The sequence below is a fragment of the Camelus bactrianus genome, chromosome 11 (genome assembly GCF_048773025.1).
Source record: "Camelus bactrianus isolate YW-2024 breed Bactrian camel chromosome 11, ASM4877302v1, whole genome shotgun sequence".
Taxonomy (NCBI): domain Eukaryota; kingdom Metazoa; phylum Chordata; class Mammalia; order Artiodactyla; family Camelidae; genus Camelus; species Camelus bactrianus.
The window spans coordinates 42,273,252-42,300,591 of record NC_133549.1 but is presented as its reverse complement, the minus strand read 5'-3'; the positions used below and the strand labels follow the sequence as shown (position 1 = coordinate 42,300,591).

Here is a 27,340-nt window from a genome sequence, read left to right as displayed (position 1 = left end):
TGGAAACCTGGGATGTGTATGATAAATCTGGGACCTGCATCTAGGACCCAATTCAACTTCCCCTACATTCACTAGGTGAGGAGTATGATTAGTGATCAAGATGCTGCCCTGCACGGCGCGCTCACTTGCAAGACGGGATTTCGGCAAGTGCGCTAGGAACCCAAGTCTCTGGGAGCGGACTCCATTGCTCCGCTGGGGGTTTCCTAAGCAAGCAACTCCTTTTTCCCCATCCTTGTCTGTATCCTGCTGGGCCATGGCCTCAAAATGCTCCCTAGTGCCGGATCCCCACCTTCCTTGCCTGGCTTCCTCCTGGCCCGAATTAATCTTCCTTCACTCTGCATCCATCCCCTCCTGTTCTGGAAAAGAGGCATGTGACCCTCAAAGAGGAAACAGAGCTGGTTTTAAGGATTGGCTTCTGCGTAGTTTGCGTGTCTTGGGATACTTAAAGGCAGTCTGGACCAGCCCCCTTCCCGAGATCTACCCTTCCCAAGATCCTGCAATCTCCAAGTATAAATAGCTCACATCTCTTCGATGAAAGATTTCCGTACTGCTCAGTTACTGGGGTTCCAGTGCCTTGGTCATCAGAGGGTGAAAACCCTTGACTAACAGCTACCTCTTCCTTGACCTCCCTCTCCGAGGGAGAAAGAAACCCTCCCTGGCCCAAACTGCTGCTTCACTGATTGTCTTGTGAGCCAGGAGTAATTGTAAAATCCAGGCTGGCCTTCTAATGACCCATGAGACTTTGAGCAGATCAAGTAAGTGCCCCTCTGAGCTCTGGTTTCTGAGCTCTAAGACAGAGAGAAGGATAGACTATGATTTCAGACATCACTTCTGACTCAAACCCTCCTTGCTTCCCTGAATAAGTAGATCATCCCTCCCCATCCAAAGACTTGGGCTCAAGAAGTGGGTAGGCACTACTGGTGGAGTTGGTGGAATAGATTCTAGACGGCCAGCATCTTTTTTTTTTCTCTCTTCCTCTACAGAGCCTAATCTTGAGGGCTTAAGAGGATGGACTCTGGAGTCAGGCTGCCTCCGTTCTAATCTCAGCACCACCACAATTAGCAGTAAAGATTTGGTATAAGTTAGGAGCATTCTGAACCTCAGTTTCCTCCTCTATAAAATGAGTATGCTTATAGCACCTCTTATGTAGGGTTTTTTTTTCTTACAGTAAAATGAGCAAGTATTAAGTGTACAACTCAATGAACGTTTATGTATGTAAACGCTCGCATACCAATCACCTTGGCTTTGAAAATTAGAGATGATCGGTATAAAAGCAGCTTTAGGGCAGTGTCTGATTTGCATCAAGCGTTGCATGCGTGTTATAGGCCAGGCCAGTGCTATAATTCAGAAGCCCAGGACTGTGTTGTGCCTTGGAGGCACTCCCAGGTGGCGGGGAGAGCCGGACAGGCCCGAGGACTCAGAATAGCAACACAGAGGTGGGTCAGAGCCATGGCTGGTTAGCCAGGGGCAGGAGGCACCAGGCGGGACTGGCAAGGGGGGCAAACTTTTCAGAGGCTTGCACCTTGGTTGGGTGCGGGGGATTCGACCGAAGGGGAAGTTGAAAGGGGAAGGTTCCAAGCAAAACCTCGAGTCTGCTCTAATCCATCGCTGCAGGGAGGAAAAGGTCTGAAGGGGAAACCCAGGCGCCCTCGGCAGGGCTTCTAGAGATCCCGCGCCTCGAGGTTCCCGGGCGCCGCCGGGCTGACCTGAGCCCTCACAGCTCGGCCGGGGTGGGGCCGGGTGGGCGGGCGCTTCGCTCGGGAACTGCGCGTGCAGGAGGCGGGCTGGTTCAAGGCCTCCACCGCAGCCGCCTCTTCTTTCGTTTATGGTCAGGGCCCAGAGGGGACGTCCTGGGCGCCTTCTCCCAACTCGAGGGGCCCGAGCCGGAGAAGAACGGCGGATTCTCCGTAACCACACTTCAGTGCTCCGCCTCCGCCTGCTCCGCGCCAGCGAGAAGGAGCCTCGGAAGCGCTGGGGGCGGCGCAGGTGCCGCGGGGTCGGGCGCCGCGTGTGAGGCAGGCCTGGGGCGGTCGGAGCCCGCCGGGCAGGGAGCGTACGGCGAGCGCCGGGAGAGCCTGGCCAGCCCCCGGGGTGAAACCTCAAACTGGAAGAGCCAGGCGTCCTGGCGGTCGCGACCCGGGCGCGGAGCCAGGCCCAGTCCGCAGCGCGGAGGTAGGACACTCTGCGGATCGTTTGGTGAGTCCATAAGGCCTCTGGGCCAAGTCCAGAGAGGCCTCGCGGCGGGGAGGGGGCAATGAGTTCAAAACTACGTTTGCTCTGTTGAAAAGACGCTACCCCCAAACCTAGACTGTAGGTAACGTTAGTAGCAGCAAAATTTTCCAAGGGGACTTTTAAAATTTTTATTGAAGTATGAAACGCAGGCAGGAAAGACCTAAGTGTACACACAGCTCGCTGAATCTTCATAAACTGAACACTCCCTGTGAACAACACCCAGGTGAAGAAACAGAGCTATACCAGCCCCCACCCCCACCCCAAGTCCCCTCATGCTCCCTTCTTGTCACTACCGTTGCCGCCAAGGGTAACCACTATCCTGGCTTAGCAGCCAGTAGCCAGGATAGATTCGTTTTGCCTGGTCTGGAACTTTATATAAGTGGAATCGCAGAGCGTGTACTCTGTGTGCGTGGCTTCTTCCATTTGTGAGATTTACCTATGTTGCTGCGTGTCGTTGTAGCTCGTTCATTTTCATTACTTTAAAGTATTCCCCTGTGTGATGTGCCACAATTAATTCATCCGTTTTGCTATTGATGGACATTTGGGTAGTTTCTAGTTTTGAGCTGTTGTGATGAATGCTGCTACAAACATTCTAGAACAGAATCCTGTGGAACTTTCTGCAGTGATGAAAATGTTCTACATCTGTGCTGTCCAGTATGGCAGCCGCTACTCACATGTGGCTGTTGAGCAACTGAGCCATGACTGGTGTGACTGAGGAACTGGATTTTTAATTTTCTAAAATTATAGTTAATTTAAATGTAAAGAGTTATATGTGTTGGACAGCACAGTTCTAGTATGTCTTTGGGTGACTGTAATGCACATTTCTATTCTGTATATACCCAGGAGTGCAACTGTTGTGTGTTAAGAGTTGAATGTCAACTTTAGTAGATTCTGCCAAGCAGTTTTCTAAAGCTGATTGTACCAATTTATACTCCCGCCAGCAGCAGCACCACCACATGCTCCCCAATATTTAGTATTTTCATTCCATTTCTTTCATTTTAGCTATTCTGGTGAGTATGTAGTTAAAAGAAGTTTTTGTTCACTTTTTTTTTTTTGAAGAGGGAAGTAATTAAGTTTATTTATTTAGTTTTTCGATGGAGGTACTGGGGATGGAACCCAGGGTCTCATAAATGCTAAGCATGTACTCTACCACTTTAGCTATACCCTCCTCCCACTTTTGTTCACTTTTAAATAAGATTATGAAAATTGCCACTGAACCATAGTGAAAATGATGATGATGATGGTTGGAGGATTTCTTGGGGACTGAGAGGTGTTATAAGGATGTAAAGCTCACCCTTTTACTACCCTACTTCTGTAGCTCAGCCTCCCACCCAATCAGCCTTCTCCCTTAGGAACTGGACCAGGATTAGCTGGCCATTAGGGAAGAGGCTACATGTTTGGAGGTGATCCATCTGCCACATCTCTTGTTACTTTTTGCCTTCCTAAAATCAGAGCCCCTCTTCCTTTACTATTATAATTGGAATATCCCACCAGAGGACAGAGTGAGACTGCCTGGCAGGCTGCAACCATGGCAGAGAAGCTGGGTTTTGCACTGACTTCTGTTTTAGTTTGCAGTTTGGCTCTGCCTTGTATAAAAAGTCATTAACAGTCCTGGATGTGCTATGTCACTGGCTTGCTAAGAAGCGAAGTCAGCCCTGGGGAAGCAGCACAGGGACTCCTTACTGTGTCAGGCTCTGTGTGTGTGTGTGTGTGTGTGTGTGTCTTGCTTTGTAGATGTTCTCTCTAATCCTAAGAATAACCTTGTAAATTTACACATGTAGGAACTGACGCTCAGAGATGTTAAGTCATTCCCCTCAAGGCTGCACAGCTAGTAAACAGTGGCAGCAACACCAGTAGGACTTTCTACCAATGCCACTGAGAGCATTTCTGATGTTTTCTACATCCCTTCCCTGGGTAAACAGAGCCCTGGCTGGTGCAGATCTTGAAATTCTGGATCACATTAGATGTCTTCTGCTAAGCTTCCCTTTAGACAGACTCAAACCGATCACTGATGGCTTGTGTGTGGTCAAATAAGCAGAGGAGGTGTTTGTCATATTGTGTTACTCGTGGAATTCACTTTGTGTGACACACGAGTTCTTGGACATTTGTGTGCAACAGAGCTTTTTACTTGTGGAAAGGGAGAAAAACTGAGTACATCTTAAGTTCATCCCTGGAATTTGTTGCTTAAAATTATTCCAAAGTGAATTAATTTGTGAAGTGAAGGATTCTTTTAAAATATGAATAATAACCCAGCATTTGCATCGTAAGTTTGGGTTTTCGAATAATAAACAAGGGTGGAGAGCAATTCAAAATTATATGCAGGATTCCACACATACTTCTTCTTTCATTGAGAAATGTTCTAATGAAAGTTTCACCTGGACCATCTTGACAATGAGTTCTCTGGGAGGTCTACAGATTTGTTCTCTATCCAGATGGTGAGTTGCTAGAATCCCAGTGCCCTAGCAGTTACTGGTGGATTCAGGCTTGACTTGGGTATGTTTTGTAGTCCGTGATCACACAGTGAGCCTCTCATAGATGGGGCTCAAGAGTCAAATGGCTTCTTAGATTAAAAGACCCTCCCAGCCTTGAGATTCTTTAAATTAAATTAAATTAAATTTACATGACTATAGATTCAGAGATTTCAGCTGTGCTGGTGGGAAGGGCCTTAAAAGTCACCGAAGTCTGGCTCTCTTCTGATGCTGAATCATGTGTGAAGAATTGTGGGCAAGAAACTGTCCCATGTCTCCTGGACACCACGCATGGGACAACCACTCACCTTTCCACTCCATAAGTATGAGAAAGTTCTGGCCAATGTTCACGTGGAATCTGCCTCCTGCAGTTTCCATCAGCTGTTCCTCTTGTTCCCACAGATGTCTACTCCTGCATGTCAGTTCTGCACATAGTTGAGGCCAGCCATCGAATCTCATGTAGCCCTTCCCTTCTCCAGGTGAAATAGCCTCGGTTTCTTTGGCTGTCCTCGACCCCCTCGTCATTCTTCAGTGGGTGTCCTCTAGCTCATCCTTTTCTTCTGTGCCTGGGCTGCTCTGGTGTGTTCCCCATAGGAAGCCCCCTTTCCTGAGCCTTCCTGGACTATTCTGAGAAGTCTGAGGCCCGCGGGGAGTCTCTCCCTCATGGGTCCCATTCTCCTCAATTTATGTTTTATTCCTTAGTCTTCAGAGGGATATGTATCCATTCTCTCTCAAAGTAACACTTCCCCTTAAAGTCTAGAGCTATTTTCTTTCCTACTTCTAGAAACAGTGCTTCTTATTTTGAGTTCTGAGGTTCCCTCACCCTATGATTTAATATTTTCCACCTTCCTTCCTTTCACCCTCACACATGCAGCATTCTCTCCATATTATTGTCTCTGAACACTGGCGTCCCTTCCTCAAATATCTTTCCTCCCCCTCTAGGGTTAGATTTCTGAATATTTGTCTTGACAACTACTTCCCTTTCCCTCAGCCAGAACAACACTGACCTCCCACAGTGGTGACTACTGCTGCCCAGTTGGAAGTTACCTTTGTGGTCAGCTGGCTCGGGTCTTTCCCTGATGCCCAATGCCCTTTAGCAGCACTCCTGATGTGCTCAAGTACTGCCACTCCTTCTAATTACCTGAGACTCATTCTTGGAGATCAGATGTCTTCTCCTCCAGCTTGTGCTTTATTACCTGTCTTCAGTGTTTGGCATATGACATTTTTTTCTGGAAAGTCTGGGAAGTTTGACACCCTGTAACTATGCTGATCATTTTCTTTCTTAAAGAGTAGTTACTCCTCTTCTTTCTCCAGCCCCACTTAATGGAGCCCTACAAGTCTCAGTGCCTTTTCTACACTCTTGCTGTCCTAAAGCTTGTCATTGTACACACAGCGTCAACTGTCACTTTTATATTAAGGGTCCCTGAAGCTATACCTTTAGTTTGGTCTCCCTCAAATATCACATTTTCAAATGCCTCAGGGATCATTCTACTCGTACCTGTACCATTGTCACTTCAAGTTCATCACCACTCCGCCAGCCTACTCACACCTCAACTTCTGCCACCTTTTGTTGTCCTCTTCTCTCTGGCTGGAACAAATAGGTCAACACATGATTTCCCTGAGAGTCTCTCTTCACTTAGAGCAGAAGGAATGGGAGAACTAACAGTGTCTAATTAGGCACTGTGCTCTGCATACCCTGACCTGATTAACACTGGAACCATCTTGAAAAGTAAGTGCCATTATCTCAATTTTTAAGGGTTAAGAAATCAAATTTTGAGAACATGAGCATCTTACTCAAGGACCCTCAGCTCTTGAGTAATAGAATCCAGGGTTCAAATCAAGGTCTGTCTGATTCTAAAACCTAAGCCCTTTACTATAATGGCCTTCTAGCTTGTCACCTTGCCTTGGGCACATCACTATAAGCTCCATCCTCATACCGACACCAGATTCAGTTTTCCCCAAATGCCTCTCAAAGGTACCTACATTTTCTCAACCATACTCTGGCTCCTCACTGTATGTAGGCTCAACTATGCTCTCGAGACCACTAGTGAGCCCTCAGTACTGTGGCTAATCAACCAGATTTCTCATTATTTTTTAAGTGATTTATACAATCACCTGCCCATTCCTCTCCTTCCACCCCTCTATCTCCCATGATCATTCCTGGAGGAACATTTTAGCTCTTCCCAGTCACACCCCTGCTAACTTGTAAGTCTAATGCCTTCCATTAGTGAAGTCTTTTCTAGCTACCACAGCTCATGGTGGTCACATATCACATTCTCTTAATATAGATGAAATGGCCTCACCTGCAAAATTTTGACCAAGCAGTAGTGTTATTTACTGTCTCGGTATTTCCATCCTCTGTTTAAAAATAAGCTCCTTCAGGGTAAGGATCATGTTTTATGTTTCTTTTGTATTGCCTACAGAGACGGATACAAATGAAATAATGTGGGAGAAAATGCTTAGAAAAGTATAAAGTACAGTATAACCAAAGTATATTATTCTTAAAATTACTAATGCTATAAACATTGGCAAAATGTGTTTGGGCACAGGTTCAGCGAACAGCAGAAACTTGAAGGATTTAATAAATAAATCAAACCCAGAGTTCCTCCCCCTCCTCCTCCCATTTAATCCTTTTTTTTTTTAACTTTTTTTTATTGAGTTATAGTCATTTTAGAATGTTGTGTCAAATTCCAGTGTAGAGCACAATTTTTCAGTTATACACAAACATACATATATTCATTGTCACATTTTTTTCTGCTGTGAGCTACCACAAGATCTTGTATCTATTTCCCTGTGCTATACAGTATAATCTTGTTTATCTCTTGTACATTTTCAAATCCCAGTCTGTCTCTTCCCACCCGCCACCCCCTTGGCAACTACAAGTTTCTATTCTATGTCTATGAGTCTGTTTCTGTTTTGTATTTGTGTTCCTTTTTTATTTTAGATTCCACATATGAGCGATCTCATATGGTATTTTTCTTTCTCTTTCTGGCTTACTTCACTTAGAATGACATTCTCCAGGAACATCCATGTTGCTGCAAATGGCGTTATGTTGTCATTTTTAATGGCTGGATAGTATTCCATTGTATAAATATACCACACCTTCTTTATCCAGTCATCTGTTGATGGACATTTAGGCTGTTTCCATGTCTTGGCTATTGTAAATAGTGCTGCTATGAACACTGGGGTGCAGGTATCGTTTTGAAGTAGGGTTCCTCCTGGATATACGCCTAGAAGCGGGATGAGTGGGTCATATGGTAAGTCTATTCCTAGTCTTTTGAGGAATCTCCATACTGTTTTCCACAGTAGCAGCACCCATTTAATCCTTAACAATACCTTCCTGCCCTGTCAGACTGAACGTATGGAAGAAGAGGCCCCCACCTTGCCCACTAGATGATTCACTTTTTAAGGACAAGGAGCATGATTGAACTGATCTGTTTGCCTTCTCCGGGAAACCCTTTGAGAGACACTGACCAACTATTGGCCTCTTCACTTCAATGTCCACTCCTTCCTCAATGACTGCTCTTGGGGTGTTCCCTTATGTAAGAACTGCCCCCATACCTTGGCTCTGTCACTGATTCCATCTGTTCAGCATCTCTATAGTGCTCAGACGCAGTTCCTTGCCTGCACCCTCTAGTGGTCACAAGGGGATGCATGACTCTTTCTGGAGGTCTCTCTGAGGACCTCCATCAGCACCCTCTGGTGTGAGCCAGGGACCCAGAGTCATGTAGACTCAGGCTTCAGAAGTGCCCCCTCCCAGGGTAAAGAGGGGACTGTTCCTTGAGGAAGGACCTCGATTCTCTGGGTCGTCCACTCCTGGTAGTCCTTTAAGGAAGACCCACCCTTGCCTGACAGTGACCAAAATTAGATATGAGAGGGACTTGGCAGCAGCCCCAAATTCCTCTTCAGCAAGTCAGCAAGAGCATCTGACTCAGATCCTATATAACCGATGTCTGTTCTTGACTCCCACGGTCCTTTGTTCATTGAAACGCCTATGCCTAGTAATGTGCTAAATTCCCAAGTTTACTTCTCTTACATGCCCTTCATATGTTTCAGTCTCTCTAAACAATGGTGTCCTCATCTGAAAATAGGGAACACCTGCCTTACCTACCTATGGGGATGTGATGAGGATCAAGCCACAGAGCAAATGTAACATGGGTGTGAAATTTGGGGTAGTCCACCCTCCTCTCCCACTGCCATCTTGGAGGTACTGGAGCCCATGTGCAGATTAAGCCTTGAGAGCTGCCCACAATCTTGCAGCCTCCTTCAGATAAATAGGCAACCCTGCTCTGATTGAACTCTGGGTCACATAGGATCACTGATGCCTTTGGGCAAATTACGAAAAGGCATCACTTCCTCCAAGTAGACATGGCTTTTGCTGGGTGCTTGGCTTAATGAGTAGATATGGGCATCTCTGGAGCCAGACACCCTTGTTCAGTGAACAACCCACACAACCAGACGTGGAGGCTTCATTACCATATGCATCTATGAATCCCTCTCCTTACTCCATGAATGACATGACACTGAATGGGTATGCTGACCACATTTCCAGACACTGAAAGAGTAGAGAACTAACAAGGTGGCTACTGAGTTGCTCAGGCCTGTACTTCTGGCTAAACTGATCTTATGACTGACACGCCCCACTCCCTATGCATTCTTTTCTTAGAATAACTTATCCTTTTACCCTAGAGGTCTTGAAATGAGGTCATGGACTTATCCTCAAGAAAATGGGCAGACCCACCTAAATTCCTCTGTAACAACAGCAAGTTCCTATCAAGATGGAAGGAATGTAGCCCCTGCTCACACTTTGACTGTTATCACTCTTCTGTACCCATTTTTCTATAAAATCCTGGGGCTCACAGTCTTTAAGGCACTAGCCTGCTGTGGCCTCCTCTGCCTGGCAAAGCAATAAAGCTGTTCTTTTCTAATCCTCCCAAAACTCTGCCTCCAACTTTCAATTTGGCTATCAGGGTACAGAGGTCATTATTTTGTCAATAACATCAAAACAGTCACTGTTTAGGGGGAAAATTCAGCAACAAACAGGTGGCTTTGCCTCCATTTAGGGGAGGAAAAGCCCAGCCCTCTGATTGGGTTTGCTTGATTTCCAAGGGCACTAGGATAAACTTTGCTCTTGTCACTGCCCCTATGGCCCAAAGAAGAATTCCTCCCTTAAATGACTGAAGTTCCTACAGTGGATTTAATCCTTAAATCACTCAAAGTACAGATGAAGACTTGGGTTGTGGACAGTGATGAATTAGAGACTTAGACTTTGAAGGCAAGTGAGAACAAATAACCCAAAGATGAAAGACGACAGCCCTGGGGAGGGAGGAGCAGGGCCTATGAAGGGCATTCAGACTCAGTTTTCTTCTGTCTCCCATGATGCTCTCTGCTGTTTCCACTTCTCTTTCCTCTCCTCTCCCCATCTTTCCTCCCTCTATTCTCTTCTGCCTCTTCCTCTTTACTCCTCTGCTTGGCATCCATCTTCCTCTCTTCTCCCTTCCTTCTTTCCTATCTCACTTCTCCTTTTCTCTACTAACTGGCTTACAATTTGGAATTAAAGAATATTTGATAGGATGATGTATTCTATTATTTGTATTTAAAAATGAGGCAATCTTCTCAAGAAAATAGCAATTCTATTAAATTGCCTTTTTAATTTGTATATAAACCATAGTACTTTTTCCTGTGCATCAGTCATCTTTGATAGAGAAAAGTTTCCCCCAACACACACACATACGCACAACACACACAGTTTGTACAATGCAAGGGAGGGGAGGGAAGCCAGCAAGGAGGCACTTGCAGATTAGCATCAAGGGGAAGTCCTCAGGATGCCGGCAGCAAGGAAGGTTTAGGATTGTACAATGTTAAAGATGGACACTCTACTCCAAGCTCCTTGCTTTGTTTCCAGGCCCCTGACCCTACATCCCTGGAGTTTTCTGGAGAAGTCAAATAGATCATTTCAGTGCCCCTAGACAGAAAATGGAGGTCCAGAGAAGTTACATGATTTCTTCAATGTCACAAAACCAGTTCATGGCAAAACCTTGAGTAGATCCTATTTGTCAAGCACAACAAATGTCAAGCACAACAAATGTATAACACTGAGTCTGTCGTATGAAGACATCATAGGAGCTATAAGAATTGGAATAGCTGAATAAGACCCAGTTACCACTTAAGTGGAATTATGACCTCCAGGGAGAATATAAATCATTTAACCAACACTCATCTACCAGGTGGACAAAATTGGATTCAACCCCAAAGTCTATATAGATTACATGTCAAATTCACATTCACACACAATAGGTCATTCTAATGGAGGGGTCAGGGATATGGGCCATGTACACAGGAGATGATCTGTTTTCCCTCCAGCCCTCCGTATGCACCCAGTGCCTCCCTGGCTGCCTTGTTAGACGGCAGTTCACCGCAAGCAGCTGCTCCTGTTACTGTCCTTCCCCCTGTGTCCTCTAAGTACCTTCTGCAATCTGCCATGTGATTCCTCTTCCTAGCGGGCTGTGATCTGCAATTAGCAGGCAGTCTTGCTGACTGGCTTTGAGTTTATTAAGTCCTGAATTCCCAAGAACACTTTTCTTCCTTCCTTCCTCCCTCTTTTGCTTTCCTCCATCCCTTTCTTCCTTCCTTCCCTCCTTCCCTTTCTTTCTTTACTTTCTTCTTTCTCACCAATCACTTTCTGTTCAGCTGAAAAAATATTTGTGGAGTATTTTAAACTAAACAGTATTCTGGGTACTAGGAATATAGACATAATAAACCAGGGTCCCTGCCCTTCATTTGGTTATGGTGTCATGGGAGGGGGGGATGACACATTCATGAAGAACACTTTCCCCCCTCTGAGATGGGAAGGGATAAGGGTGCCATGGGCCCAATGGGGGCAGGGTGAGTGGCTGGTCAGGACAGGCTTCTGGGATGGGGTAACAAGTGAACTAAGTTTTGAGGCATGAAAGGAGTTGGCCAGGCTAAGTGAAGAAGAGTAAAACTAGTTCTGTCAAAGGAAAGGTGGCAAGTTGGTGGGAAAGGGGGTTGAGAGAGAGGTTGTGCTCACCTGTGTCACTACGAAATTTTCCCAAACTGAGACCGTCTCTCTGTGTTGAGGGAGAAACAGGTAGAAATGCATAGATTCTCTTTTGACTCTAGGAACAGTTTCCTTTGGTGGTAAAAGTTATGTTGGAATAATGGAATAAAACTTTAAAACATGTGCAGAGGAGAGGGGTATATGGGAACTCTCTGTACCATCTGCTCAGTTTTTCTGTAAATCTAAAAATGTTCCAAAAAATAAAGTTAATTAATTTAAAATTTTATGTTGGATTTTCTAATTTTTTGGAGCATGGGGTCAGCCAATGTTATCTTTGACGCCACTGAGAACATAGAACTCCATGGAGGTCAGAATGACGAGCATCGCTTCTCCCCTCACCCCTGTTTCTCCCTAGTGCTTCCCCATCTCAGTAAAGGGCCCCACCATCACCCTGTTCAGGCCAGGCTGATTTGATTATCTTCATCCCTCCCTCTCCCTCACCCTACATCTGGACCATCACCTAGTTCCATAGACTGTACCCGAAGCTCTCTCCAGAATCCATCCAGTCTGCTCCACCGCCTTTTCCTCCCCCTGGAACGAGCCACCATCACCTTTTCCCAGCCTGGCTTCCTCAATGGGCTCTTAAGTGGATATCCCACTTCTCTTAGTCTGCTTAAGCTGTCACCACAAAGTACCGCAGACCTGGTGGCTTAAACCACAGAAATTAATTTTCTTACATTTCTGGAGGCTGAAAGTCTGAGATCCTGGGGTCAGTAGGGTGTTTCTTCTGAGGCCTCTCTTCTTGGCTCGTGGGTAGCTGTCTTCTCCCTGTGTCTTCACATGGTCTTCCTAACGGGTATGTGCACCTGTGTCTTCATATCTTCTTACAGGGATGCCAGTCATACCAGATTAGGGCCCACCCTAATGGTTAAAGAATTAATCGTTGAAGAAAAAATTTTTTAATTAAATTAAAAATTAAAACTTCAGTGTATGAATTGAATATATAACAACACTTCCCCTCTGTGGCCCTCAGCCATGCTTCAAGCACCCACCAAAGCAATCTTCTGAAAATGGAAGTCAGACCAAGTTACTTACCTGCTTAAAAGTCTTCGGTGGCTTCCCAGTGTACTTAGAATGAAATCCAGACTCTTCCCCGTTGCTCACAAGGCACGGTCTGACCCCTAAAGCCTCCCCAAGCTCTCCGTGCCTCTTGCCCTGCTGATCACGGTGCAGCCACACGGCCTTCCTTGTCTCTAAAATACATGAAGCTCTTCTATCCTCTGCCCCCTCTTCATTGGCCACCCCAACTCATCCTTCAGTTCTCAGACGCCTTCCCTGAAGGCCTGGTCTCAAGTAGGCACCCACTGTGATTCTCAATCCTAGCCCCCAGTTCCTTTACTTTGTAGCTTTTATCACAATTTGATATCTTTTTTTTTGTTTGTTTATTTGTCTTGTTTGTCTTTCTGAGGACAAAGACCATTTCAGTTTTGTCCACGCCTGAGTCCTTGCCCCTAGCGGAGTGCCTGGTACAGGAAACATGCTCAGCAAATATTTATTGACTGAGTGACAGAATGAACTGAGAGCTTGGACTTTATTCTGAGGGCACAGGAAGCTGCTGAAGGATTTCTAGCAGGGAAATATTAACATGGTCAGATGTGCATTTTAGAGAGATCACTCTGGCTACAGTGGGGAGGGGATGAGTTAAGGGGCCAATCACGGAATCAGGGAGACTCATGGGAAGACTATTGTGATAATCCAAGTGAGAAATGAGGAAATATTGAACAGGGTCATGGAAATGAGAAAGAAAAAGAGGTAGCATTTGTAGGACGTGACAGTTTATTGGATGTAAGAGGTGAAGGAGGAGGGATGACTCCCAGGTTCTTGGACCAGGTGAGAAGGTGACTGGGAGTATCTTTCATGGAAACTGAAAGAGAAGAGGAGGAACAGGTTGGTTTTGAGTCTTGGAGGATAAATTAGGAGAATACTTATCTCCCCAGTGGAAGGCTCCCCTTAACACAGGAACTGTGTTGAAGTCCCCATTTAAAAAATACCTTGCATATACTAGGCCCTCAGTGATCCCAGTTGGGGGCAGTGCATGTGGGCCCTTAGTCACATGCATGATGTCGCTTATAGAGACCCTCACACCTGTCCACAAGCCCAAACACCCTGGGGATGTTGGTTCTCCAAATTCCCATGTCACTCATCCTCCAGCCCAGCCCTGCTCAGCCTGTTCCATTCCTGATGGCCCCCCACCCTTTGCTTGTTTTCAGCCCTGGCAGAAACAAAGCAAGCCCAAAATACACTGTCCAACTGGCAAGTGATGAGTGATTAGCTGCCTGGCTCTAAAAGGCTGGAATGAGACAGCCTTTCAGTGCTAAGTGAAGTAACCCTAGCCCTCGGCTTGCTGTAATTCTAGATGGAGGTGGACTGGGACTGGGCGTGGACAAGGCAGCGTGAATGGACCCTAGAGGTCCAGCGGGAAGCAGGAAGAGAGTGCATCTCTCTGCAGTCATTTGAAAGTATGAAATTAATGCTCAAATGGAGGTAAATGAGACGCACTGGATTATGTGAGAGAATGAGTGATTCTTCTTACTAAAGGGAGGCTCTCTGCAGGAGGTGGGATGGCAGACTTGGTGGCCACACTTGATCTCTTTCTTGTTTTTCACCTACGTTGAGATACCACATTTATACAAGGAGATTCTCCTTTCTTTCTTTTTTTTTTTTTCACTTTATTTTTGCCAAATATCCTACAGCTCTGTGGTGTTGGGCAAGTAACAACTTCTCTGACATTCAGACTCTTCATCAGTAAAGTGGGAGTCATAGCCCACACCTCAAAGGGTTGTTGTGAGACCCTAAATGAGCTAAAGGATTTAAAGGAACGACTGGCATGTTATGAGAGGCATTCCAGTATCTAGGTGGTTAGTTCCTACCAAAAGCAAGTCTCTGTTTCTGATGTACCAGGGCACTGGAAGAATGCAGTCAGCACTCAGATGCCTGTGATTTACAGTGTGATACAGTTTTCAGGGTCCCTCTGTGTTGTACCATTTATCAGAATTTCCTTCCTTTTTATGGCCAAATAATATTCCATTGTATGGATATACCACATTTTGTTTATCCATTCATCAGTTGATGGACATCTGGATTGTTTCCACTTTGGGGCTGTTATGAATAATGCTGCTGTGGACATCTGTGAACAAGCTTTCGTGTGAACGTGATTTAAGTTCCCCTGAGTGCACCCCTAGGAGTGGGACTGCTGTCTCACAGCTCTTAAGTGTACATTTTGATGCATTTCATGTGAAGCCCTTTTCACTCATGAAAGTTTCAGCCTGGGCTTGGGACTTGAGTGAGCAGACAGGAACCTAAGTCACCAACAACAGGTGGTGGGATCCAAGTCAGCTAGAAAGCCCAGCCAGAGTCCCACCAGCAATTCTTTTTCCCTCTCTCCCATGCCCCAAGGGGCTCAGTGGTTTCTTCAATTCAAAGATGCCATCTTTTTGATAAGCATTCTGAGGGCCAGGGTAGGGGAAGTGGTGGCAGGAAAGCTTCTGTTGACTGATTGTAAGATGCCTCCTGATTTAAAAGTGCTAAATTGTTTGGGGAGGGGAAGGGGATTATTGCATTTTTAGACTTGAGGAGATTACAGTTGTATATTTAAAGGTTACCCTCAGAGTCCAACCCAGCATTTTTATAGAGCAGAAAATGGAGGGATCGCTCCACAGCTTAGACAACAGCGTAGGCCAACCCTTACTGCTGGGGCCGCAGAGAGAAGTGTTAAAGACACAGAAGTGCCAGAAGGCTGGGCTATTGTCCATCCGCTGAGCATCTCTGACATGGCCTCTAGGGCCACCCAGTGGAGGCAAAGGTTACTCTGTGCTACATCAGACATTAAGCAGTTGGGATCTGCTCCTTAATTCTTCATACCACGGTGTCCTGGGAAAGGCTCAGGAGCTCCAGGTGGCAGAGCCCAGAGAACTCTGGACTCTGAGCCCAACCTGTTCTTCCATGCCACGTGGCACTTCACCTCCCTGGGCCTTGGTTTCCTGATCTGTGCAGTCAGGAGGGTGATCATTTCCCTGCCTGACTCACTCTGTTGTTATCAGGACCAAGCAAAATGAGGTAGTAGGGAGGTGAGAACTATTTATTTTATTTTATTCTATTTACTTTATTTCATTGAGAATAGAAAAGGAGCTGATTAGGGCACACCGCCATACACAACAGCAGGCCACGCAGACAAGAGGTGCCTGTGTGAGCCGTGAGCACTCTTTACAGTGAGGGACATGTGTGAGTGGTGAATTATTACAGGCCTGGATTCTTTCAGGCTTATTTGTCTATTCATGCCACAGATTTGATGGGTACCTGCTTACAGTTTAACCTCAGTCTAATTCACTCTAACTTCAAAGGAAGTTCCTTAGGCCTCCCTCCTAGTACTCATGCCTCCTACTCCCTGCCCAGAACTCACACCTTCCTGAAACTGGTCTTTTCAGGGGTCTGCTCAGGACTGTTTCAACTCATTTATACTTTGGCTGAGATCTCAAAGTCAGAGCCACATGAAACATGCACCACAGCCTGCTACAGACAACGAGGAAAACAAATCTGGTTTACTTCTAATGCTTTTTCCAGCAGTGCCCAGCAGACACCTCCTAAGACAGAGCAAATTCTTTCAGGCTTTGGGAAAGATTTAAGAATCTGAAGTAACTTCTTCAAAGCATTCACTTGTGTTGTCTTTCTATCACCATATGCTGGGCTCAAAAATGAGACACCTATCACCCTTTGATGTTCTAATGGCTTTGTAATTATACAAGTGACAAGAAAAGAAACTTGAAAAGTAAAACGCACACCCAAATGTCCATCAGTGGATGAATGGATGAATAAAATGTGGTAGAATGGAGTATTACTGAGTAAGGAAGGAAATTCTGACACACACTGTACACCAACGAACTGTGAAGACATTATGCTAAGTGAAATAAACCAGACACAAAAAGACAAATACTGTATAATCTCACTTGTATGAGATACCCAGAAAAGTCAAATTCATAGGGAAAGAAAACAGAATAGAGGTTAATAAGGGCTGAGGGGAGGGGAGAGTGGGGAGTTATTGTTTGATGGGTATACGTTACAGTTTGGGAAGATGGAAAGTTCTAGAGATGGATAGTGGTGATTGCACAACAGTGGTAATGTATTTAATGCCACTGAATAGTACATTCAACATGGTTACAGTGGTAAATTTTATGATGGATATTTGGTTGTTTGGCTTCTTTCCAGTGTTTTACTATTATGAATAAGGCCACTAAAAAAAGTTAAAGGAAGCCTTTAGAATGTTGTGATATAGTAAGGGGAAACATAGGTTGTAAAAGACTGTCATGCTCTTTCCACCATCTTTCTGTGCCACCATAATGGTGCACATGGACATCCTGGCCAGTGCTTTCAAGACCATCACATTGCTGAAAAGAGAGGCAAACACCAGGTTCTTACCAGGCAGTGCTTCAAAACCATGGTCCAGTTTCTAACTGATGATGAAGCATCCATTCATGATCACAGAGCTGGGGAAATTGTAAACCTCACAAGCAGCTTAAACAATGGTGGAATGATCAGACTTAGTATGCAATTCAGAGATCTAGAAAAATGACAGACAACCTGATCCCATCCCATCAGTTTGGCTTCAGTGTACTAACGATCTCAGCTGACACATGGACTAGGCAGAAGCAAGATGAAATCCCACAGGAGGGGAAGTCACATACACCAACCACACACACACACACAAACACACACACACACACACACACACACACCAGTCCATTCCTTACTCTGTCTCCCAAGCATTAATCTTTAATGACTGGAATTCCTAAAGATTAGCCACTAGGGGGCACAGTTTCATCATTTGAAAGCCTGGGTCCCATTTGCCTGATTGCTTACCAGTGCATTTTCCTGTCCAAAAATTATGTGAATATGAACCTAAGTGTTAAGGAAGCTTTTTGCTGGAGGGAAACCCAAGGTCACAGGCTCACAGTTCCACCCTTTTGTGGGTCTCCTCCCCCTTGCCTCCTTGCCTCCTTGCCTCCTCTCTGTGGTGACAGACCCATTTCCCCTGGCCTGTGTCGGTAGGGCCTTGCTTTGCTTACTCAGTCAGATGTTGCTAGAAATGAACTTTTTTCCCCTTGTGGACTATGAGGCTAAACATTATTTGTTCTCTCAAAGCACTGCTCAAGGCTGCCATGGGACAATATTTGGTTTGAAGGACTTTCTGCTTTGATTCAGCTCAGGATGGCTACCAATGTCAGGAACAGTCTCCCTGTTGCTTTTCAACCTACCGACTTCTTAGCAGGTGGTTTAAGACCATGCATTTTTTTTAAAAGGGATTTTGTTTATCCATTCATCCATTGATGGGCACTTGGGTTGTTTCCACCTTTTGGCTATTGTGAATAATGCTGCTATAAACATAGATGTACAAGTATCTGTTGACGCCCCTTCTTTTAATTCCTTTGTGTATATGCCTAGAAGGGGAATAGCTGGATCAAATTGTAATTCTATATTAATTTTTTAAGAAATGACCATACTGTTTTCCCGCTTCACCATTTTATATTCCTACCAGCAATGTATAGGGTTCCAATTTCTCCATATTCTCTCCAACACTTATTTTCCTTTTTTAAAAAAAATAACCATCCTAATGGGTGTGAAGTGGTGGAATCTGCACTTTTAACATGATCCTCCACACATTCATACCAACGTTAGAGAATTGCTTTCTTTAGAAACCTCAGCAGCAGGAAGAGAAGGGGCGTTGAACCTTCTAAGTCTCAGAAGCAAAACGGGGATTTAGCTGCAGGTGTCATCTTGAGATATCTTGAGATATTTTGACCACCCCTAAAATGCAGGTGGTCTTGGAGAAATACTGGGATTCTGTGACGGTGGCTGTGTTCATGCTTTCAAAAGTCCTGCGTGAGAATCATCTCCCATGGGAGCTTTAAAGTACAGACCGTGTATGACAAGCCACTGGACCTCTCTGTGCCTCAGATGCTTCATCTCTAAAATGGGACTGATAATCTTACCTACCTTATAGGGCATTTGTAAAACTTGAAGAGGTGATATATGCAAAGTGCCTTTAAAAAGTATTGTATTATTATTATTATTATTATTATTATTATTATTATTATTATTATTATTATTATTATTATTATTATTATTATTATTATTATTATAATAACAAGTGATCCAAGATTACTAGAAACCATAACAATTAGAGTCATTTACTGGTCTAGTCCCCTGAGACCTAATGCCTTGATGATAGATCTGGTAATCAATCTACAGATTATTCTAAAATCTAATGGCGGGATCTATTTTTAAATAACTGCTTGTGAATATTCTCACAGTCCAGGAAGCACTTGCATTGGGCACCTAATTTAATGAAGCAAGGTTAGGAGTTAGAGGCAGCTCTGCTTTCGTGAAGGGTTTATTGCTGAGGATCTTATCCTGTGAGAAGCAATGCCACTCCCTAACGTTGAGGAAGGGGTTGTGGTGCATCTCATAGGGTTCTAGCAGTTTTATTTTGTTATTCAGATGCATTTTGAAAATCCCCCTGGAAGAATTTATACCATGTTCTGTTAAAAGGACTAGGATTTGTGGCAGAAAGTGAAGGGGAACTTTCACTTTTCCCCCAATTTACTTCTGGGTTGTTTGTTTACTTTACATGGGGAGGTCCTATATTATTTTTGCACTTATGAAAAAAAGAGTTTTTTAGTTAGTGCTGGAGGTACTCAGTGTGGCTGCCCCCTCCCACTTAAAACAGTACTGGCAGTACACACACAGATACCCACTCAAAATAATATCCTTAGTGGAGGTCTGTCCCAATGGGGCTTTTTCTGTAGACCTGCATCATTGGAAACACCTCTTAGATGAACTTTGTGGTTTCCTTTAGTCACAGAACTAAGTGTTAAATCTGTGGGAAAGAACTACAAGACAGAGCTGCTAAATAAACTATGAAAAACCTAGCAGTCTAACTTTTAAAATCTTGGGTATTGTCATAGTCCAGCTATCTGCGGTGTTCTAGGTTGTGATACCTTAGGCGTGACTATGGCTTGAACTTAATGCATGTTTAGAGGGTGTCTAAAATTCAGAACCAGGCAGACCCATGTCCTCTGATGCTAAACGTGGTCCTAAAGTAACTTGCTTGAGGAAATTGGATCCCAAAGATTACTGGTGGGGAATTTTTAAAGTGTGCCCATATTCCACTGGAGATCAAAGAAACCCAACTGAAAGAATTGTGGACTGACTGACATGACAACTGCAGGTTGAGCAAAAATTCATTTTGAAAAGGCTGTCTTGAACATTATGGCTCAAACATTGGAGGAACCAAGGTGATTGGCAGTGCAAGAAAACAGAACATGTGAAATTCCTTAAAACTTTATTGACTTAAATAATTTTACTTGTTACATAATTTTAAAACCTTTTATATTTTTTGTAGGAAAAAAATCCTTAATAATATGGATGATACCTTAGTAATTATCAATTTACAAAGCATATTCACATCCATTATCTCATTTAATGCATGGCATGGCTTTGTGAAGTAGGTAGTATTTTACCCAGCTTACAGCCAAGAAGCTAAATGCACAATAAGTAGATGTAATTGTTGTATCAGCTGCATCTTTCTCCCTCCATATCCTCTGAGTGTTGTCTTTGGTTCACTTTGCTATAGTGTTTCTGGCACTCATTCTAGTCCTATAATAAAGTATATTTATAATCCATTCATTTGAAGATAAGCATCCTTAGCTGAAACTGCCCAGATTGAAAGGACTGTTCAGACTTGAGATGGGTGATGCCACCTTGGCCAGGTGGGAGCTAGAGCGGCTGTGTTTGTTTGCCTCCTGAGGCTATCAAAACAGAATTCCTAAAAGCAAAGTATCTCATACATATATGTTTTAACAGAACCATCATTTTGTTTGGTCTGCATGGCAGGCAAAACCACATGAGATTTGTATCTTCCTATCACAGAAAGCTGAAATGTCAGGCAGTTTTCAAAGAGTTATAAATGGCTTTTCCAGTTTGGGCAGAGTGAACCTCATCATTTGAGGGTAGGTTATTCCTGCTGGCAAATGTGTGGCTTTTAATGATTAGGCAAATATGGATAATTCTGGTTGTTTGCCCTGCAATTGCAAAGATTTATTTGGCTTTTTATTGTTTAATGGTGGTGATTAGCAGCCATACGCAAATGAAAATGTCTTTGAATTACACAAGTATCTCCTTCTAAATCAAGACTTGACCTCAGGTAGCATTAGTCAACCAAGGGTCTCTCTGGGTTGGCTAGATAATTTACACAGTCTAGTACAAGATGAAAGTGAAGGGACCCTCGTTCAGAAATTATTAAGATTTCAAGATGGTGACATCAGAGCATTAAACCAAATGCAGGGCCCTTTGCAAGTGCACATGTTGTATATCCATAAAGCCAGCCCTGGATCTCTCTTACATTATCTATATTTATTTGTGGGTAGGACATTAACATACCACAGATTTTAAAAGGTATAAAATAAGTTTCTAGGGACAGGAAGTCTTCCTTCCCTATGTGGACCACTGTTAACTAGTTTCTTGTGTATCTTTCCAGAGATTTTCATTTACTTACAAACATACACAAACACAGTATATTATCTACCCTTCTTCAGGACCCACACATACAAATAGTAACATATTTTGCACATTGTTCTGCACTTTGTCTTCTTAGCAATATATCTTGGAGATCATTCCTTATCACTTTAGGCAGTCTCCTCATTCTTTTCCATGGCTGCATGATATTCCACTGTATAGATGTAACATAGTTGTTTAACCAGTTCCCTTTGATGAATATAGAGGTTGCTTCCAATGACCATCGATGCTGCAACAAACACCCTTGCAGATCATTTTCCTACATGTGTGTTTCTGTGGAATTGTCAAATCAAAGATTATCATTTATTTTAGATTGTGATAGACCTTGCCAATTTCCCTCTAAAGTGATTGTACCAATTTACATTCTCACCAGTACAGATTTTTGGATCTCTGCCAATCCAATAGGTGAGACATAGTGCTTCCTTGTAGTCTTGATTTTCATTTCTCTTATCAGCGAAGCTGAATATCTTTTCAAATGGTTAGAAATCAGTGTCTTTTTTGAACTGTCCTCCTATCCTCATTATTTCTTTATTGTGTTGTGTTGTATTGTTATACTGTTCATCAATCTTTTTCTCATGATTTGGACAAATGCTTTACCCATTAAAGAAATTTGGTCTTGGTTTGTGATACTTTGAAAATATTTCCTCCAGTTGGTTTTATCTTTTTAATTTTGTTTTGCCATGAAAAGTATTTTTTAAAATGTAGTTTATCTTATCAATTTTTCTCTTATGATTTCTGAATTTTGTATCATACTCAGAAAGGTCTTCTCCATTTCCATCCTTCCTTCTAGTATTTCTTTGATTTCATTCCCTCACATAAACCTTCACTCCATCTGGAATTTATTTTAGTATAAAGTATGAAAACAGGGGCCCAACTTAATTTTTTTTTTTTGCAGATGGCTACCTAATTGTCCCAACATCATTTATTAAATAATTCACCTTTCCTCCCACTTATCTGAAGTCCTATCTTTATCAAATAGTAAGTTCCTATATGTATTTGTGTCTATTTCTAAACATTCTATTTCATTTACAAGAATGGTTAAGCATGATGTGTCAAAAAAGAAGAAGGAGGAGAATAAGGATTATTTTCTAAACCTCTTTCTACTTTGAGGGTGGCCATAGAGAAATTGGCTTATTCTGAGCTACTCAATACAATACAGTAATCCTTGAAAGGCTAGTCCCAATGTATGTTTCTTTCATAAATATCTGAAAGAAAAAAATTATCATGATAGTTAAAAACCATAATGGATAGAATGGATTTGAGAGTCAGACAGATCTCAGTTTCAGTCCCAGCTCTACACTTATTTAGCTGTGTGACATTAGGTGAGTTACTTGCCTTATCTGATCCTTAATTTCCTTATTTATAAAACAGAAATAAATACAGTACCTCTCCCATTGAGTCAGTTGAGAAGTGAATGAATGTAAAGTGCTTAGAATAGTCCTTACATGTAGTAAATTATTATTATTTACCTCTAGAGTGACCAACTCAACCCCAATTGCCCAGGATTCTCCTGGTTTTATTATGGAAATTCCCAAGTCCTGGGAACCTGCTTGGTCCTGAGAAAACTGGGACGTTTGGTCACCCTTAACCCTATTGTCATGTGCAGTGTCTATTTTTTCCCACTATCAAAAGCATAGTACCCAGTATGTACATTGACTACCTCAACTTATACAGCAATATCACAAAATGCAATTTTTTTCATAAACATAAAATCCATACTCTTATCTTATTCCAAATGAGTGCCCCTCCTTGGGGCTGGTAGACATTCTTTGGCCATCAGAGCCTAATCTAGGATTTCCTCTGGTTTCCACCTGAACTAAGATCAAAGGGCCCCCCTCCCACTGCCAAGAAGTGGTAGGTGTTGGGAGAGGAGAAGTGGGGGTGAGAGTCAAAATAAGGCTAGACAAAATCACAAGGCAGAATGATGCCAGAACACTGGAGACTGGGAATACTTTGCTTCTAGAATAAAGAAACACAGAGCAGTCTCCCCAGGACTGATTTGCTAGAATGTAAAAGAGCAGTTGTCTTCCTCACTCACTAATCAGTCTGACTTTAGCCCTGTAAGAGACTAGTGGGATATACATCACTGGGGAGGTAGTGCATCATGTATTTCCCAGATCCTACCACCAAAGCTGCACCTACTCTGGGGAGGTGTGTAGCAGGCTCTGAATCCACAAGGACAAAAGAGCCAGGTCCTAGCTGGTTGGAGGGGAGAGGAGAGAGGATTATCTGTGTTGGAGAAATCATGTCTTGGGCTTTATTATTCTGAATTTAATGTTGCAATGGAGAGAGCCCTGTACTGAAAGTCAGAAAACTAAGATCTCATTCCATCTCATTCCGTCTCTTTCACGAACTAACTCTAACCCTAAGCCAGCCCTTCTCCAAGGGCTGCCCCACACAACTCTAGGGGACATGTGTTATTCATAGAAACATGTGAATATACCCTTTTGGAGCTGGTGGTACTGAAACTGAACAGTACCCTGAGAGGCCATTTGAAGTACAGAAGCCCTGCTGTGTCCCCCATTTCTTGTTTGTAGAGAAAAGGCTCTCCTAGGCCTTCCCTGAGTTCCAAAGAGTAGACTCAAACAGCTACTAATTAGGGAAGTGAGGTAATGCAGAAACAAAGGAAAAGCAGTCAAGCAAGGGAAGTAATGATAGCTAAAACAATAGTTCATCAATAAAACAGAGTCCTAGTTCCTCCTAAAGGGATCTACCTAACAACCCCATGCATATCTTTGAGTTGTTCTGCAGGGACTAAGACTCCCCGCTACACAGATAGAGGATGGTGACTACATGCTAACCACAAGCACATAGACCCCAGACTGGTTAGAACCAGAAGGTTGATGATTAACATTTCCAAAACATCACCCTGGTACATCACCACCAACCAATTTGAAGAAAGTCCACAAACTACGACCCTCACCTGCAAATGTTGCCTTTAAAAACCCTTCTCTGAAAGCCATTGGAGAGTTTAGGTCTTTGGAGCGTGAACTGCCTGTTCTCCTTGCTTGACACCCTGCAATAAATGCTGTACTTTCTTTCACCATAACCTGGTGTCAAGTAGATAGGCTTTGCTGCCCAGAAGAGCAAGTTAACCCAAGTTCCATTCAGTAACAATATATATAATTCAGTCTTTCTGTCTGGTTCATGATATTCTTCATGGTTCAGTTCTAATCACCAGGTTGGGAGAGGTTAGATTCTGTCACACAGTGCTCATTTAGTAAGTGTCGATTGAAAAAATTCTCTATTCTGATGCTAGTACCTCCTGGGTTTCTTGGACTCCCCGTCCCTAGAAGGTAAAATGGTAGTGAGAAGCTAACAAGATAATGAAGCAGCAGAACTGTTTACAATAGCCAAGACATGGAAACAGCCTAAATGTCCATTGACAGATGACTAGATACAATGGAATACTATTCAGCCATAAAATGACAACATAACACCATTTGCAGCAACATGGATGTCTCTGGAGAATGTCATTCTAAGTGAAGTAAGCCAGAAAGAGAAAGAAAAATACCATATGAGATTGCTCATATGTGGAATCTAAAAAAAAAAAAAGAAGAAGAAGAACATAAATACAAAACAGAAACAGTGTCATAGACATAGAATACAAACTTGTGGTTCCCAGAGGAGAAGGAGGGTGGGAAGGGACAGACTGGGAGTTCGAAATTTGTAGATACTGACAGGCATATGTAGAATACATAAACAAGATTATACTGTATAGCACAGGGAAATATATACAAGATCTTGTGGTAGCTCACAGTGAAAAAGAATGTGACAATGAATGTATGTATGTCCATGCATACCTGAAAAATTGTGCTCTACACTGGAAATTGAAACAACATTGTAAACTGACTATAACTCAATAAAAAAAAAAATGATGATGCAAACATCTGTTGTTTCAGCTGAAGACTGAAGGATTTCCTGGAACTGAGGAGTTTGTGAACTGTAGCATTTTCAGTTTAAAGTGGGCAGTCTCATCCAGATGGCCAACAGGCACATGAAAAGTTGCTCAAAATCACTGATTATTAGAGAGATGCAAATCAAAACTACAACGAGGTATCACCTCACACGAGTCAGAATGGCTATCATTAAAAAGTCTACAAATAATAAACGCTGGAGAGGGTGTGGAGAAAAAGGAACCCTCCTACACTGTTGGGTGGAATGTAAATTGGTGCAAGCAGTATGGAGGACAGTATGGAGCTTCCTTAAAAAACCAAAAATAGAGTTACCATATGATCCTGTAATTCCACTCCTGGGTGTATACCTGGAGGAAAATATAATTCAAAAAGACACATACACCCAGGGTCCACATCAGCACTATTTACAATAGCCAAGACATAGAAAAAACCTAAATGTCCATTGACAGATGAGTGGATAAAGAAGATGTGGTATATTTGTGCAATGGAATATTACTCAGCCATAGAAAGAATGAAATAATGCCATTTGCAACAACATGGATGGACCTAGAGATTATCATATTAAGTGAATTAAGTCAGACAGAGAAAGAGAAATATCATATGATGTCACTGATACGTGGAATCTAAAAGAAAAAAGATACAAATTTTATTTACAAACCAGAAATAGACTCACAGACATAGAAAACAGACAGTGGTTACCTGGGGAGAAGGGGGAAGGGGAGGAGGGATAGATTAAGAGTTTGGGATTAACAGATACATATTACTATGTATAAAATAGATAAACAGCAAGGATCTACTGCGTAGCACAGGGATATTCAATTTCTTGTAATGAGCTATAATGAAAAGAATCTGAGAAAATATATATGTGTGTGTATGTATATGTATAACTGAATCGCTTTGCTGTACACCTGAAACTAACATTGTAAATTGACTACACTTCAATAAAAAATTAAAATTAAAAATATAAATAAAATGGGTAGTCTCAGGCCAACTGGGACAGTTTGATCACCTTAGGATATTGTATGATTGAAGTAAACATATATTGTTTTTAAAAATCAAAAAAAGTATAGTATTTTAAAAATAAAGAGTATTTTAAAAATAAAGAGTATTTTAAAAATTCCCGTTGTTTTGATTTATTTTTAGCCACAATGTTTTAAGCATTTAAAATTTTCAAATAATATTAAAGGAGATCATGAGATTTTCATGTTTAGTTAAAGGAGACACAAGTTCACTGTGTCTCAGGAATTCTGTGTTTTAATGGAATTAGTAATAATTGAATTTCGGCATCATGGAATGAACATTGGGTTAGGAATCCAGAGTTCTGGGCCCACATCCTGCCTCTGGGATAACAGCATTTCTCGTGCGAACGTTACTGCTTAGAAGCAAAAGGTGCCACACAAAAGCAATTTGTTATAATTATTGGTGGAAGGAAAAGAGAGTACAATCATTGCAGATAATTTCTGAAACCCGGGCCAAGAACCAGAGCCTGGTTGGTGCCAGTGATTTCAGAAATGAATCCAGTGCCGATGCTTGTGTGAAGGAAGGAGACTGATCCTCTGGATTTGCAGAGTCCTGGAAAATACCTTCCGTGATGGAAAACATCTATTTGGATTAGGCAGCCTCCAATAAGTAGGCGGATTATCCAGCTTCCTTCGCTCAGAACTGACTGGACTTGTTCGACGACTTCGTGACTGTCAGGAAGGAAGAAGGAGGGATGTACATGTTAAATCTAGTGCAAATATGAAGCGTGCTGAGTTGGAAGACGGCAAGATGAGCTTCTTTCTGTGTATGTGCAGAGGGTGACCAGGGAGTGGAAGTGGTTGGGGGCTGGACAGTTGTCTAGAGATGAAAAATCTCTAGCAAATTAATTCTGAATGGTCTCATAGTCATGAGAGCTGGAGAGGCTGGTGGTTTGGGTAGAAAGGGTGAAAAAAAAAAAAAGAAAAGGGAAAGAGATTTGGAAATAATTTTTTCCTTTCATCTTTCCTAGTATAGAGTATAGAAATTATAGAAATAAGTATAGAAATTCTGTGGAGCAGGTGTCTATTGACCTAGAACCCACCTCCCTGGTAGAA

At 42.9% G+C, this 27,340-nt stretch overlaps 1 protein-coding gene, 1 long non-coding RNA gene and 1 other non-coding gene across 5 annotated transcripts in view; 2 read left to right on the top strand and 1 right to left on the bottom strand.

Annotated features, from left to right (window-relative positions):
• Positions 1 to 1,783: 1,783 nt before the first annotated feature.
• Positions 1,784 to 27,340, top strand: part of ENTPD7 (ectonucleoside triphosphate diphosphohydrolase 7) — a 109,286-nt gene continuing 83,729 nt past the window's right edge. The window contains exon 1 of one of the 2 annotated variants that reach the window (XM_074373782.1): positions 1,784 to 2,196. The gene's annotated coding sequence lies outside the window, so the exon portion shown is untranslated. The remainder of the gene's footprint in view (positions 2,197 to 27,340) is intronic. The other variant, XM_074373783.1, reaches the window with a different exon arrangement.
• LOC123613140 (uncharacterized) lies at positions 3,385 to 13,341 on the bottom strand. Of its 2 annotated transcripts, XR_012510179.1 has the most exons (4): positions 12,817 to 13,341; positions 12,459 to 12,642; positions 11,752 to 11,791; positions 3,385 to 7,930 (listed from the first exon to the last, which is right to left on the bottom strand). It is a non-coding gene; the product is annotated as an uncharacterized LOC123613140 (long non-coding RNA). The 2 variants fall into 2 exon arrangements; XR_006720499.2 differs by lacking the exon at positions 11,752 to 11,791 and having other exon boundaries at positions 3,386 to 7,930; positions 12,817 to 13,279.
• LOC123613168 (small nucleolar RNA SNORA18) lies at positions 19,547 to 19,677 on the top strand. Its single transcript, XR_006720517.1, has one exon. It is a non-coding gene; the product is annotated as a small nucleolar RNA SNORA18 (small nucleolar RNA).